The sequence below is a fragment of the Strongylocentrotus purpuratus genome, unplaced genomic scaffold (assembly GCF_000002235.5).
Source record: "Strongylocentrotus purpuratus isolate Spur 01 unplaced genomic scaffold, Spur_5.0 spur5_scaffold_19, whole genome shotgun sequence".
Taxonomy (NCBI): domain Eukaryota; kingdom Metazoa; phylum Echinodermata; class Echinoidea; order Camarodonta; family Strongylocentrotidae; genus Strongylocentrotus; species Strongylocentrotus purpuratus.
The window spans coordinates 23085225-23101449 of record NW_022145604.1 but is presented as its reverse complement, the minus strand read 5'-3'; the positions used below and the strand labels follow the sequence as shown (position 1 = coordinate 23101449).

Below are 16225 nucleotides of genomic sequence, written 5' to 3'. Positions count from 1 at the left end.
AAGAAGACAAATATTCATGTCTCCTAAAAGAATTATTTCGTCATCCTTCTTTAATGTATCAAGAATATTGGACAATTTCTCGATAAACAAATTGTTTTTCGGAGGTCGATACAGAACGCCAACAACAATTGGTTTTGATCTTGGTATAAGCAAATTTATCCACAGGGATTCCGTATCTCCAGTACTTATAGCATCCATAATATTAAATGTAATATAATTTCTGATATAGAAACATACACCACCTCCAGAGCCAGAGGATCGATTATGGCGGATGATTTTATATCCGTCTATTTCAATTTCTTCATCATTTATGGAATTGTTTAACCATGTTTCAGTGAAAGCAATAATAGACAGCCTTTTTCTTTTAAAAAGAATTCTAAGTTCCGATATCTTGTTTAGAATAAATCACATTAAGGTGTAAAAAATGAAGACCTTTAATTTTAAACTTTTCTTCAAATTCTTGATAAAGAGAAGTGTTTTCATCTCTGAGGTTTGGCTGAATTACTTTTGCTATCGCTTGCTTTTCAGGTGTAACGCGCGTTACCTTAAAGTAGTTTTCTTTTAGTCTATCCTCGTTTTGGCTTTCTTTCTCTAAACAATCGTCAGTAAATATTGAGTCACAAAAAGATGGCAGGCAACATGTTAAACAATTCCACCTGCGGTACTCTGAAAAACTGATAGCTTGACAATTAGTGTGAAACCATTTTTTACAATAAGAACACAGAAGGCCGTGTTGATTACATTTGACTGGCTTATCACAGTTACCACAAGGGAACTTATATTTTCGACCGTCAACTACAATTTTTGGATCATCACTAGATTTTGCAAAATCTAGTGCAAAATGGATCGAATCCACTACAATGATTTGTTTTGTAATAAGCAAAATTGAATGTTGTATACCGGACGTTGTCAGAGGTTTACAGGTAATATTGTATATATCTCTGATGTCGGAAATTGTTGTAAAAGATGAATGCTTACGATGGTTAATGTTAGGCCCAAAGACGTTTAAATATAATTAGGCCTATAAAAAGATGTTGAATTGCCCTTTAGGTGCCAAAACATGGGCCGGTCGGTCGGAAATCTTTTCTTCTTTTTTTGTATTCCCTCTTTGGACTGCTATTTCTCAGTTCTGAATGCTTTAATACATTTTTTCCTTAAAAAGGGTATTTTTGTTTTATTTTTAAAGCTGACCGTATATTTCAAGATTTTGGGGTCGGTCGCAAAGGGCAATACAACATCGTTTTAGGCCTTATTTGATGCATACAGTTTTATAAATCCAAAGGCAAAAGTGATAATTTATTTTTGCCCACACACAACCCGTCCCATGATACTTTTTATTCAAATTAGTCTAGAGCCCTCATGCGGTTAAGTTGCGACAATCTTTTGGAAATTACTGTAAGCTGTCGATTCGATGGCGTACGTTCGAACAGCTCGTCGAATACTTTCATGCGCACTTCAAAAAGTAAGCCAGTCTTTGAGCTCTGTCCATCCAGGAGCGATCGTATTGACCACTTGGACCATACCAGTCCAACATTACTATTCTAACCTTCAGTTCCGTTAGAAGCACATCTTGAAACCTGTGGTTGTGTGCAATTTGCTGGATAATATTCTAACTTGCGTTTCAAGCTTCCACGGAATACCGGCTTCTTTCGGTGGAAATTGTTTACGGTATGTATGGTTACGGTAAACGTTTCCTTGGTCGCCTATTGACAGGGGCCGATATTTGTTCTTCGTTCTGAACCCGGTGACCGGTGTTGTGTGTTGTAATACGTTTGTTGAATGCGAGAAGAATGCGAGATCTACTGAGCATGAGCTGTGCTGTATTTATGGCCTCCAAACTCCTGTTCCGAGTGGCCATTTGTTTATTTAACGCAATAACGGACAGGAATGAATCGTAGAATGTTTACCAAAGTGTTAAAGATGTGTAAGTAATGAGATGAGTACAATGAGAAATGCATGTAACGGGATGACCAAACACTGACATGACACAGAAAAGAACAGAATATTTTATTAACTGTTGTCAGCTGAGAATATCCAACTCAGATGAGATGCCCTTTTTAAGATGGTATTTTTGGTAGATCTAGATCTAACTTATAATAGATCTAGGCCTAGATCTACCTGAACTTTTTAATGGTATAATGGACTAGATTATCTAGCTGATCTTGATCTAGTGACCGTGTCTTCTTACTTGCTCGAGATTACTACAATTTCTTTATTCTTGCATTTCCTCTGCTTCACATTTTAATAACGAGTGGAATCTAATTGTAGTGTTAGTGTAACTCTAGATTTCTATGGTTCTTATATTAGATGCACTCTGATATAAATTTTAACCAGTTCAAACAATTTTTATCATTAATATTTCAGAAATAATTTTAGTTGAGAATGAATATTTACCCAAATTGCTAATTGACAAACCTGTACAATCAAAATTCAAACCTGTTGCTCTTAGCATGATTAAAGTTAAACCTCTTAAGCTCTTGTGAACCATCCTTACTCTTGTCAAGTTTATTGTAACCTAATTTAATGTACACTGTTTCAGTACATTATTTATCTAATGGACATGTAGATGTAGAACTACATGTAGAAGGGGAAATCAATATCTCTCTTGGGGGTCTTTTTACTGAATTGGGAACTTGAAATGAGCATATATCTGAAATCATCAATTGTCAAAAGCTTCACACTTCATCCAAAATTTGTGTTTTGTGATGTAAGTTGTTGCATTTAAAAAATAAAATCTGTATTAAGCAACCTGTCGGTATTATCTACACTTTACAAGTGTGCTTAGTTTGATAGTGATTCACCTCCCCTCTGAGAAGCTATTCTGACCCAGATATGAATGTGACCTTTGGCGACCCTTGCATATTTACACCCCCCCCCCCCTCACCTCCTTGTTCAGACTATGAAAATTCATTGTTTAAGCCAGCTGGCATGTTAACTGATCTCTTCAAAACTACTTGTAGTTTCTTATACATGTATGATGTGTTCTCCTTCACAACATATGATGATTCTTAAAACATTTTGTCTTTTCTATTGTTATCCACCTGTAACCTCCTTTTGCTATACAATTATTCTTTTCATGACGTTTTTTCGTACAAATTTTGTATGAATTTCCTCCAGTCTTTCATAGCCTATTGTTATCCACCTGTAAGCTCCTTTTGCTATACAATTAATTATTCTTTTCATAACTCTTCGTATAAATTTTGTATGAATTTCATCTAGTCTAAAAGAGGCCGTTATTCACCACCACACCATGATACGTGTGCGCTTGACATCTAGCCTTGTGATATTTCTGCTGAAAAGGGTGCAGTCATCCCTTTTTCTTTGAAGTTTGAGGCGAGGTCAATGAATCTCTCCGTGGGGGGCTATAACCACTTGGGGAGTGTGTGGATTGTCTGCAGCTTACAATACCATCTTTGTTCAAAAATCCAGGCTTCATTAATTTTTGATGGCATTATATTAATTTGTGAATAATAACAAAATCATCTTCATTCAACTATTATCAGGGAGGGGGGTGACCGGGTGAGTATTTGTTCAGGGTATTTTTTTTCTTCTTTGTGGTCCACTGCAATATCAAAGATCGAAAAGGGGTTAGAAAAATGGATGTCAAGGTTGAAAAAAAAGTGGGGTGACCCATGTCCCTGGGTAAACTATCAGCTAGCTGGTAGTGCAAATGTAGGCCTGATGTGGATGCAATTTGATTGCATAATGCATATAAATTTGTTAAGGTCTCTATGACACCCTACTGTATAGTTATAGAAGATAATTTAACACTTGAATGAAATACTACCGGTACTTGTAACCTTACAGTTGTATACAGCCATGTTTTACATGGTGCTATAAAAATCCAATGATAATTTGCAGAATCATGTCAATTGAAAGTGTCCCTTCCCCTCCCCTTACATTATTTAGTTGAAGTCAAATGTATGGCTTTTTGCAATGGAGCATACACCATTACTGGTACCTGTACATGTAGTTGTGTTCTACTCATGTAGTCAAAGACACAAGACACACATGATCATGTGCAGTGTACTATATTTAATACATGACGACATTAGAGTCGTTCATGACTGCCTCACACGTCTTGGAGGATGATCTGTGGAATGCCAGGCTTGCCCATGCCCCCATACTGTGAGGTCCTGTGTAATAGGAGATGCTTCGATCGTGACCTGGCTGGCTGGCTGTCATCAAAACTGCTCTTTCTTCAAGTTCGACATAGCCCATGGCTGTGTGAGGAGACAGCTAGAGCTCTCAAATGCACGTCTGGGCCAGTGCCTCGATCATGTTGTTTTGTCTATCTTTTCTATAGAGTATCAAAGCTGTGACATCAAAAAAATCTATTTTTAGAATTTCTCAATTTTTTCTTCATTTTCCGAAAGAGCATCAAAAATAATATCCAAATGTTGAAAACCAATTGAATATGTTAAGTAGTGGCTGAGATATGACCATCTGAATATTAGACCCCGTTCTCACTCATTTTGAAAGTGGTCTTAGTTAGACCGCTCCAGAGGAACGGGCCTTGAGGAACAGTTTGCGAGCGTACACACTCCGAGCAGTTTTTAATGGCTCAAACTGCTCCACGAGTCAAAGTGGTCTTGTTGCTATGGCAGCTCAGGTCAGCAGATCAATTTTTTCGCGCGCGGAATACAAACCGTATGTACCGTACTACATGTTTCGCACCGAAGGTCACTAGCTCACTTCCGTTCAAAGTACGCTTTCTGTTCACATTGCACGTTAGAGCGCTCCAAACCGCTCTTAATAAGACCCGCTCCTCAAGACCACCTCGGAAGGTGGTCTTCTGGAGCGGTCCAGAAGTCCACTTCCTGGACCACTTTGACCGTTCTCACTCACCTAAGAACCGCTCCTGAGGAACGGGTCTTAGTTAGAGCGCTCCAGAGCGCTCCAACGAAGTGAGTGAGAATGGGGTCTTAGATTTCTAATATGCTACAGGAACTCAGTGTTATTTGCTCTGGTTCATAACCATTGCGAGCCAGAGCAAATAACACTGAGTTCCTATAGGACTCCTATTTATTCAGATGGTCATATCTCAGCCAATATTCAATTCAATCGGTTTTCGGCATTTGGACATTATTTTTGAGAAATTCTAAAATAGAATTTTTTATGATATCACACTTCACCACTCTATTGGGAAGAAAATAATTTAGATATATATTATGTTCAAGAATATAACAAGGTTTCTCATTACCCTGTCTTCAAAACTGCTCCTTCTTCAAGTTTGACACAAGTAGCCTTGTCTGCAAGCACAGACCCTAATTTGACACTTCAAAAAATCATTGTGCCTTGAGAGAAGCCTAGCCCAGCTACCTACTGGTTGTGTTAATAGCAGCTGCAGTACATGGCCTATGGTAGTCTTATAGTGCAGACTCACTTTTACGACTGACAAGGGGTTTGTGCTTGCAGACTACACGTAGCCCATGGCTGTGTGAGAAGATAGAGCTCTCTCTCTTCCAAGGATGGGGGTGTTTCACAAAGATCCCAAGTTGGACTTAAAAATTATGGAAAGCCATTTTTAGCCTTAAAATGAAATATATATCAAAAGCAGAAATCCAAGTATTTTAGACTTTTCATAAATTCCACATCAAGAACATGAAATCTCCTTGATAATAGAAAAAATGAAAAAATGGAATCAACAATGTATGCCTTTAAAAATAACTTACAAAATATTTTCAAAGATGCTATCCAACTAATAGAGATAAGTTCAATTTAGGATCTTTGTCAAACACTCCCCAGGGCCATGTACCCGGTACTGCCTATTTTATGTCTACACACTGTATCTTTTCATTGTCAGATAGAGAAGATAAAAAAATGTTGTATCTTCAATCGCGAGGGATATTTGAACTCCCTGTCACCAAATGCTATCTTCAACTTCAAAGCAGAGTGACTGTACATTGACATAGGAAATGTTGAATGCCTGGGCTAGATGAGACATGTCTATCTTGTTATCCACCAATGTTGGTTCAAAACGAGATGTATTTATTCAGATACTGTTCGATAAATTCAGCTGCTGTGTGACTCTGTGATAAAATTTCTCTTTTCTCATGTTCATAGCCATCACATTTCTGTGATACAGTATGTCCTTGTACTTAAGGCCCATGGTTTTAAATGAAGCTGTTACCTTGCCTACAGTTTGTGTACGTGTAGATCGAAGCTGGCTTGGCCAGGGCCTCTTGTTTGTTTATCTTTTTAGTGATCAATGTCAGCTGATTAAAACAGTGGTTGCATTCAAGAATAGGGCATACAATGTAGTACAGTAAACATGTGATGCTGTTTTAACTTGTATTAAAGTTAGTGTACCCAATTTCAGAATTTAGCTACTCATGTTCAGCTTTCTGGTGGAGGTAGGTAACTTAAGAGGGACAATTCATGGAAAGAAAAGTACCTTTGTAAAAAGGGAGGTTTGTTCAAAGCATACATGTACAATGCAGGTCTATTTCATCTTGAATATGGTTGCCCTCTTATTAGTCTTTATAGGCTATAGCATATAGGCCAAGATCCAAGAGTAATATGGTTTAACGGTATTTGACAATTACCTAACCTTGTAATTCCTGTGATTATTATTGATCAAATTCTTTTCATAGCTTGTAGAAGAAAACAAAATTATTTGGTGATTTGGCCTGCACAAGTCTACATGTACATGTATATGTGAAAGAAATCTACACTTTGTAATTTACCAAATTATTAAGCATTAGCATTTCATTTCTTAAACTCTGCTAGGTTTTTTTTTTATTGCAATTCAGTGCAATCAAAAACCACTAGGTCCTTATTCTTCTAAAATCAAAACCTAACACTGGGGTCTAGTTCAACAAACATACAGTTCGTCTCACTCTAAGGTCTAAGTTTTCCTTTTGTTCAAAGCTTCACTCAAAATTCATATCTTCCTTCAGACATTTAAATGCTAATTTTATTGGAGGAGCTCGCGCCTTTGAATGTTTTTTTAATATATGGCGCCATACAAATGCTGTTCATCATCATCATCATCACCATAAGTCGGTCAGGTTTATCTGAATAAGTTATATACCGGACCCTAGTATTTATTTTAGATATGAACAACAAGAATAATCCCCCCTAGACAGCAATAAGTACTAAGTAAGTAGAGATTACAAATGCCCTTTGATCTACTTGTAGAGACACCTAGGCGAACACACACAATGCATGCAGTGTGCGTATGACAGTGGTTTCTGCTTGTCTGTCAATGCACACGCACACACAGTTTGTCCTTCATGTGTATCTTGTACTGAGCAGCTAAAAGCAGTGGTGCAAATTGAGCTTCCCTCGCTACCATGGTGATGAATAGAAGTTGCCATGGCAATGAACGCGATTGGGCTCTTTAGTGCCGTAGAGTGTATAGTAGACAGGGCTGTTTAAGGAGGGTTTTTATTTAATTGAATTTCTGATGGGGGGTTTGGGTGATTGATATTGTTGAATTTTAATCAAGTGCATTATGACTCATATTTTATATAGGGAGAATATTGAGAGGAATAGAGTGTAATGTGAATGTATAGAATTGTAGATATATACAAGCAGTTCTGAAACTTGTATGTTTTACTGTTAATTACACAGTCATGTTTCATTCTGGTGATTTTGTATTCAGGTTGTGTGCATAATGTCCATGAGAATTATAACTTTGGGTTACATACATGTACATGTACATGTACATTGTACAGTCATTCAATATTTTCTGCTTTACCATTTCTTAAATGTACATGTACAGTATGTTAGAGCCTTTTCACTCTAGAAAGTTGGGCCCAATGAATGATGTCTGTAGCACAATACTGCCATTAAATAAATAAAAATATACTGAGACATTGTGTGTCTTCGAGACATTTGATTTGAACCAACAATTTGAAGAAGTTTACAACCAATTTTACATGTTGGACAATAATATAATTATATACATTTGTAGACAAATTCATGATGGTACATACATTGTAAGTAAAACAAAATAAAACTAAAGAAATTTAAAAGAGGCTTTATGTTTCTTAAGTGTCCATTCAGACACCAACCCTCCATCATACTTGGAGGGGGTGGAGAGTTCCAAATTATTTCCAGTAAAGTTAGGAGTAACATGAAGACTTATTGGCCTCTGATGATTTTTCCTTTCTAAATGACACTACGGTATATATTATAAAAAGATATAAGGCGCCTGTTATCCAAACTCATAAAATGGCCAATTAAGAAATTGTGGAAGCCTCCATGTACACGTGCGACATGTAATGCCTACATGAAGGCTACATACATTACATACATGTACATGTAGGATATAAAAAAAAACAATTTGTATATATATACAAAGGTCACTGGTAGTTTTGTGCAATGGGGTGTACTGAACTGAAGCAAGAGCAAGAAGAAGGGATGTTTTGTTGAGCATCAGTGAGTCTCCTTATTGTACTGTCTGCTTGAATGAAAACTCAGAGGGGTCCATTATATTATTATTCAATGATTCCCACTATACAAACCATTGTGGAGATCGATTGTCTCTTTTGGACCCCCTCATCAATATCTCACTACGTGGGGAGGATGTGGGGCAATCGTTCTTCAGTTTCTTGTGAGTCAGTAGCTAGAGAGCCTTGCCCATTTTACAAAAGAAAAGGAGATAAATAATTCCATTTTGTCCCCACTCAAAATTATTCTCTGAATTTTGATTGAGAATCCGGGTTGCATTTATAAGTTCAGCCTTGCATAGGACTAGAGATTATGATACATGCGTAAATAAAAGATAAAAAAAAGGATTCATTAGTTTACTCAAGAATTAATTTGTAGATTAGTCATGGGCATATACTGTAGTTGATATGGCATTTCAGTAATTTGGTATCAATATTGGTCATTTGTGAAGAAATAGTTTGTTAAGCGAGGCCATTAAAAGTCTTTGAATTATGACTTGAGACAAATTTATTGGCTTTTGTACACACACTGAACATTGTACAACTTATCTAGTTAAGTACAATTTCAACACTGAACAAATAATTGTATTTGGTTATCCACTGTTCATCTACGTAAACTGTACACATGTACTTGAAAAGTTGAGTTTAAGTTGAGTTCAAAGTCCAAGATCATTAGTTGTAACAACTGTTTAGTTCTGTACATGTGTATTGTTCTGGCACTGCATGCATGCACACCACTCTTTTATTCCAGTGGGTGGGGCGGGGGGGGGGGGGGGGGGGGGGGGGTTAGGGGGTTAGAAATTAAATGATGCTGTACTTTAGTAATTTGTTTGGATTTCTTATATTCCATGGAAATTGTTCTACATGTATTTCTAAGATTTAATCATTTGCACAAACTTTTATACCTGAGCTTAGATTTCACGGCTTTCCATAATTGTTGAGTCCAACTTTGATATGTAAGTTCAACTTAGGATCTTTGTGAAACACACCCAGCCATATCACATTATCAAGAAGTCAAAACAAGCACATGTAACTAGCACATGTACAGTATGTATCAAATGTACCAATGCATATTTTGTTTTTTAATACCGCCATTCCAACAGGTAAAAAAAATCTTGGACATAATGTTATTTGATCATAATGCGAATACACTTTTTTTTAGGGACTCCATATATTAATTCTGAATGTTTATCATCCAGTAAATTTCTTTTTGGCAATTACTCCCAAATGACCTTTAATGATGATAATTGGCATGTGATTAGTAACAAGCCAAGGATGAGTTATTGTGGCAAGAAGAAAACGTTTGTAATGCTCTTGTTCATTTCCCCTGAGAACATGATGATTTGTTAAGTCACAATTGCTTCTCTGTTCAAATTTTCAGATTATGATCATACCAAGTTTTAAAAATGGTGATGCATGGAATTGCCTCAAATTTTGTCAGGTCGACTCTCTGTACATTGTAGTGTACATAGTATCTTAAGGTTTTACAGGTCAAACAATTGTCTTTCTAGTATTTGTTACAATGACGACCTTCGTCATTGCCTTGTTTTCGTTCACATTCTGCCCCATTAATATTCTCCTGGTTTTCCTTATCCTTATCGTCAGGAAATCGCATTCGTTTTGCACGTAGTGTTTGTTATTCCTAGTTAGGTGCTTTCCTCATGTCCTTTTCCTTTCAAATTTCATAGGCATAGTCTCTAACATCTCATCAAGGTCACTACATTCTTTGATTTACGAAACCACTCATGCATAACCATCCAGGGGCCATTTTGTCCATTTCTGGTACATTTTAAGGCCTTTCTATCTTCCTTGCCCTTTCTAGGTTCTTTCCCCTATCTCAATTTCTTTCAATCTTCGTAGGCATAGTCACTACCATCCCATCAATGTCACTGTTGAGGCCTAATTCCTTTCGCCCTACCTATCTCCAATATTACAGAAGCTACAGACTTCGTACAAATTGCTCTGGATAGTCCGAGAGAAGCTCTTTCGTTTGACACGTAGAAACACGGCGTCATTGCATGCACATCGTTCTGACACGATTGCATTTCTAGTTTTCTTTCTGATTTTATCTTTCTAGTATTTGTTTTTCACACGTCAGTATCACAGTTCTCAATCATTTCAAGTTCTTTGTGTATTTAACTTATCTACATTATCTGCAGCCTAGCAACTATATGTAAACGGTTTGATAAACAATACAGGAAAATTGGAGACTGAATTTAAAAAAAGGTTTGGTGCAGCTTATTAGTACGACTATTACATGTTTACCCTGTATATTTCACTGATTGCGTGGTCACTCAGTGAATATTGCCCATTACTCATCAAGAGTATAATCCCATATTGAATAAAGTAACCTCTAAAACCTCCAAAACCTCAGAATACTTTCACATTCTTAGGGGTAATAGTAGACCTATTTCTAAAGGGGGTATACCAATACCACCCATGGGCGGTTCCAGGCGGTGCGTAGGGGGCGCCCCCCCCCCCTTTTTTCTTCTTTTCCTTACAAAAAAAGGGAAAAAGCTAAGAAATATCCACTCCTGACGACAGTCAATCTGTTCGAAACGTCGAGCCACTCCGTCACTCATCCTCTCCAAGCGCTATAGTTCTCCTTAGAACTATAAGCTAAGAAAGATAACCAACAGTCTTTTTCAAGACTATACCAACAGTCCTTTTCAGGGCTAACAAACCCTCAAGAAAGATTAACAAGTCAGAGTCCTTTTTCAGGACTCCTCAATCCTCCCTCTCTCTCACATGGTGCACCCGCAAGCCTACTGTATGTTCACATAAATATTCAGTTTACGCATTCAGAAATGTCTCAGAATGTGCCATAGAGCATATTCTTGAGGTTCAAAATTGTCCGGGGCCCAGACCCTATAATATACGCTGTAAAACTAAAGACTTTGCAGTGGCAATTTCATACATTTCGACCCCCCCCCCCCCCCCCCCCCCCCCCTTGGAAAAATTGTGGATCCGCCCCTGACACCACTCATGAATAAAGCAGGAGAGGGTAGGTTTCTTAATTAAACTTGACATAGAGGATTAGCAACCTTTTTCCAGGATTCTAATAATTCTACTACTTCCTCTTTGAATGGTTTTAATCCCAACACACCATAACAGGTGGTCCCCTCCCAAAGAGGGGTAATAAATGCACCCCTAATTCATTCATCCATGGTATAAGAGGGAGATACAGTACATGTGCACAATGTAAGCCTCTTTAACTTTACATGTTATGGTGGATCATCTGCTACAGTAATACTCTATAGCTCTGAGACACTAGCAGTTGATCCATTCCCAAAGAGGGGTAATGAATGCACCCCTTTATCATTCATCCATGGGAGAAGAGGGAGATACAGTACATGTACACAATGTAAGCCTCTTTAACTTTACATGTTATGGTGGATCATCTGCTACAGTAATACTCTATAGCTCTGAGACACTAGCAGTTGATCCATTCCCAAATGGGGGTAAGAATGCACCTCTCTTCTATTCATCTATGGAAGAAGAGCCTTTTGAACTTGATTTTCAATGGGGAATCAATAACCAGGATACTAATAATCTTCTATGAATGGCTTCAACTCATAAGACTCCCCAACAGGTGATCCACTCTAAAAAAAAAAAGGGGGGGGGGGGGTAAGATCCCTATTCCATTCATCCATGGAAGAAAAGGGAAGGGGGTAAGCCTCTTTGACCTTGAAATGTATAGAGAATCACCCAACCTTTCCCCCCTTATCCCTTGGTCTGAAGGCTTTGAAAGGGATTAGACATTCTAAGAAATAAACCACCATCATGACACATCCTGAATACGATGTTATTATCTGTTTTGGAACTTCAATGGTATTTTATAGGCCATATGAAACAACATCCTGTTGATAAAGAATTTTCAAAGAATATCTCGGCTTTCTCAAGAATCAACTTCAAACTCTGCTCACACATGCTCCTGTCTCTCTTCACTAAAGGATATACAGAATATAAGGAAATTACTTTGAGCTTTTGATAGATTCAGCTATGTAGTTGGAGAAAGTCACTGGAAGGTGACTATACAGTATATACACTGATGTGTGTCTGTTTTTGGAATAATTATTTTGTGTTTGCTTGTTACATTTTACCTTTGGAATACATCAAATGAGTTTTGTTAACCCCATGTACTTGTATCTGGCTGAAGGCATCTAAAGTAAAGGTAGGCCAGGAAAGCAGTCTTTAACACAAGGCAGGTGGTGTAGAGGTTAATAATGGATTTACTTGCAAACATTGTTCAAAGAAATGCTAAAAGAAATGTTCAACCTTTCTGTCACCATTTGTTTAAATTCTTTGTACTGCCTGTGAATTTGGAAAGGACACCATTTATGGACAAATGTGTGAACTGCTTTGTTGCAAGTATTCAACTGTGATGTATAGAGAAATTGATAAATTGTACATAGGCATGTACAGCCTATGTTAATTTTTGTCTGCTTTTATGAACTGATTGGATTCCTCATATTCTTATTGCAGTAACGGTAATGTAAAGTCAGAAATTTGCGGCATGAAGCCTAACAAAATCAGACAACTGTCTTAACTGGCAGCCACTTTCATGGCAAGAGATTTCATAAATTTCCAAAATGGTGTGATCATAAAGATAAATGCAATTTAATTTGATTCTTTAACGGCATTCAACTTTTGAAAATCCTGACTACCCTTGCTCAAGGGTCGTAATTCATGACAGTCTCATACTTGGAAGATTTTCTTGTTTCAGTACCCTACATGTATATGAATGAAAGCAACGCTTTTTTTATTGATTAGAAAGCTTGTAAGGACGAAACTAGAAAGTGAACTTGTGTCTTAATCCCATACCAATCTACTGCAGCATGCAGCTCGCTCTGTAAACTCTGGTTTCCATGGCAATCTATGAATCACAATGAGATCGATGTAAATATGTACAGTGTGAAAATAGACCAGCCCCTGGAATCAGCATATTTTGCAAATGATGTATTGATTGTTTAATGAGAGTCTTTGGGTAACATCTGCCTAAAAATCTTCAAGGAGTCATCATTAATATTATGTGTACAGGCGTACTACTAGTAATACTTTTTTTACCCCTTTAAAGTGTATTTCTTTATCGTTTCTTTACTTAATGTTGTTTTCTAGTTTCTATGTACGCTCTTGTCACTTTATACAGTGTTATTTATACACTATTTCTTTCCTTTCCATTCCTTTCCTATAAACCTGTCTCAACAGGCCATTATATACCATCAATCTCTATCACAACTTGGAAGTGTAATACCTTTAATCACTTGACACTAATAGCAAATGATTGAAGAAACTCCCATCTACTTCACAAAGCATGCACCTTGCGATTGGGCCATGAACTCCCCTATACTGCTGTCACTTCTGTCTAGTAATTGAAACCATCGATCTAAACAGTGTGGTCTTTATGCTAAGTGAATCCACATCTTCAGTAGCTATTGATTAGAGACTAGTCTATACACACCAGACTCTTTATAACTGATTAGAGGTTATTTATAACTTGTTAGATTGTATGCATGGAGCTACTTGTAGTTGTAAAAAGGCATTAACTCCCTGTATGGTTGTCACTTCTGTGTAATAATTGAACTTATCAATCTATTAATACTCTTTTCACACTGGTTTTGCTTAACCCCGTACTTTGCTTAGCCCCGTACTATCCTTAACCCTGGACTATTTTTTTTTGGCTTTTCACACACGCTTTTGTTAGTCCCGTACTAGCGCCTATTCCGGAATAAGAAAATTCCCGCTGTTCTCACTGCATTTCGTTAACCCCGGATATCGTGTATGTTATGATTGGACATACTTCGCATCTGGCCAGCTGCGATACGCTCCATTGCGTAGTACCGGACTATTTTTCGTTTCTGTTCTCATTCATTTGCTTAGCACCGCAATTGCGGGGTTAGCAGGAGTTAGCACCACAATTGCGGAGTTAGCCCTGCTATTTTGCAGGGTTAGTTAACCCCGTACTATAGGTGGGGTTAGCCAACTTTAGCCCACTTTGGTAAAAACCAGTCTGAACAGAAAGTGGAATAGGCTTAACCCCGTACTATAGGTGGGGCTAAGACCCCCCCCCCCCCCCTTAACCCCACCTATAGTACAGGGTTAAGCAAAATATTGCCAGTGTGAAAACAGTATAACTGTGTGGTCTTTATCCGAAGTGGTTCCATATACCTGTATCTTCAGTAGCTAAATGGTTAGAGGCTACATGGTGTAGTCTATGCACACAAGACTCTTTATAACTGATTGCCAGGTAATTTATAACTTATTACATGTAGATTGTCTGTATGGAGCTACTTGTAGAAAGGCATCAACTACCTACATGTATACCGCTGTCACTTCGGTCTAGTAATTGAAACCATCGATCTAAACAGTGTGGTCTTTATGCTAAGTGGTTCTACATCTTCAGTAGCTAAATGGTTAGAGACTAGTCTAGTTACACCAGACTCTTTATAACTGATTGGAGGTTATTTATTACTTATTAGATCGTTTGTATGGAGCTACAATGTACTTGTAGAAAGGCATCAACTCCAACTTTACTGGTGTCACTTCTGTCTAGTAATTGAAACCATTAATCTAAACAGTGTGGTCTTTATGCTGGATCCACATCTTCGGTAGCTAAATGGTTAGAGACTAGTCTATACACACCAGACTCTTTATAACTAATTGGATTACTTTTGGTCATCTTTACAACATGTAGATTTAAACAAGTTTTAACAATTTATTTATGAGTATTAATTATATAGACAGATATTTTAGTCTAAAGATAAAGACAAGTTATGGTCATGCGATTGCATTGTGAAAGAAACGTTATGGAATCGATTAGAAAAGGTTGATCGTCTAGCATATAAGTATTGGTGTGTACTGCAAGGTTCTGGAATCATCAAAATGATAAGAAATTTGGCCCAGTCTTGATAAAGTTACAAACACTGTACACAGCAAGATGTATATGGGACTACCCCCACACGTGCGCGACATGTGCATTATATCTATCAGGTCCAAATAGATATAATAATTTACCAAATATATTAATTATTATAGGTTTCTCGGCAAAATTTGTATGATCACGTATTAGTCAAAACATATTCATTGACATGATTGGTAATAAAAGCTTCCATTTCATATTTTGAGAGGGGGGGGGGGGCATTTCCAAACTGGTCTTTACCTTTAATCCATGATATCAGGAGAAATAGCAATCGTTTGTCTACACTCTACATGTACATAAACCTCAATGCAAGTTGGTTGGTTTTATTAATAATTTAGTTTAAGGTTAATTATTCATGAACAACCACTTTTCTATTGCCAAGCTTACAGTGCAGTTTATTAACGTTGACTTGAGTCATTACAGTATTCTCAGCAAAAGGATTGTGGTTGTATTCCCTTCCAAAGGCAGCTGAACAATTTAATTAACTACTGTATAGAGTTGTTTGTCATTCTCCTGCTGGATATTTTGATATTGGATGGATGTATTGCTGAGTAGATTGCGATCGGGAGTATTCAGTGGGCAAGTCCATCCATCGTCCATGGATTATTCACTTGTTCCAGGTTGCCTTGCATTTTTAAAGCCTCAGCATTTACCGTAATTTACATTTATCCAGCTTCATATTTTCCAAATTCTTACAATCACTGTTGAGCATCTATACATGAGATGGCACAGATTGTTTATTAGAATTTGACTTTAAATTTTGTTAAACTTGTTTTTGATAATATATTACAAGGTCATACTTGTGCATGTACATGTATTAAAAGTGAGCAGAAAAAGTGTTTGCTTTGATATCGATTTGGAAGGCAGGGAATTTTTCTGAACTAAGTCTTCATTCTTATTTTTTAAA

At 37.2% G+C, this 16225-nt stretch overlaps 1 protein-coding gene across 8 annotated transcripts in view; it reads left to right on the top strand.

Moving 5' to 3' along the window:
* The first annotated feature begins 1288 nt into the window (after positions 1-1288).
* Positions 1289-16225, top strand: part of LOC591247 (serine/threonine-protein kinase Nek10) — a 65764-nt gene continuing 50827 nt past the window's right edge. For 3 of the 8 annotated variants that reach the window (XM_030990632.1, XM_030990631.1, XM_030990633.1), the window contains exon 1: positions 1289-1668. The gene's annotated coding sequence lies outside the window, so the exon portion shown is untranslated. The other 5 variants (XM_030990635.1, XM_030990628.1, XM_030990634.1 and 2 more) reach the window with 4 other exon arrangements.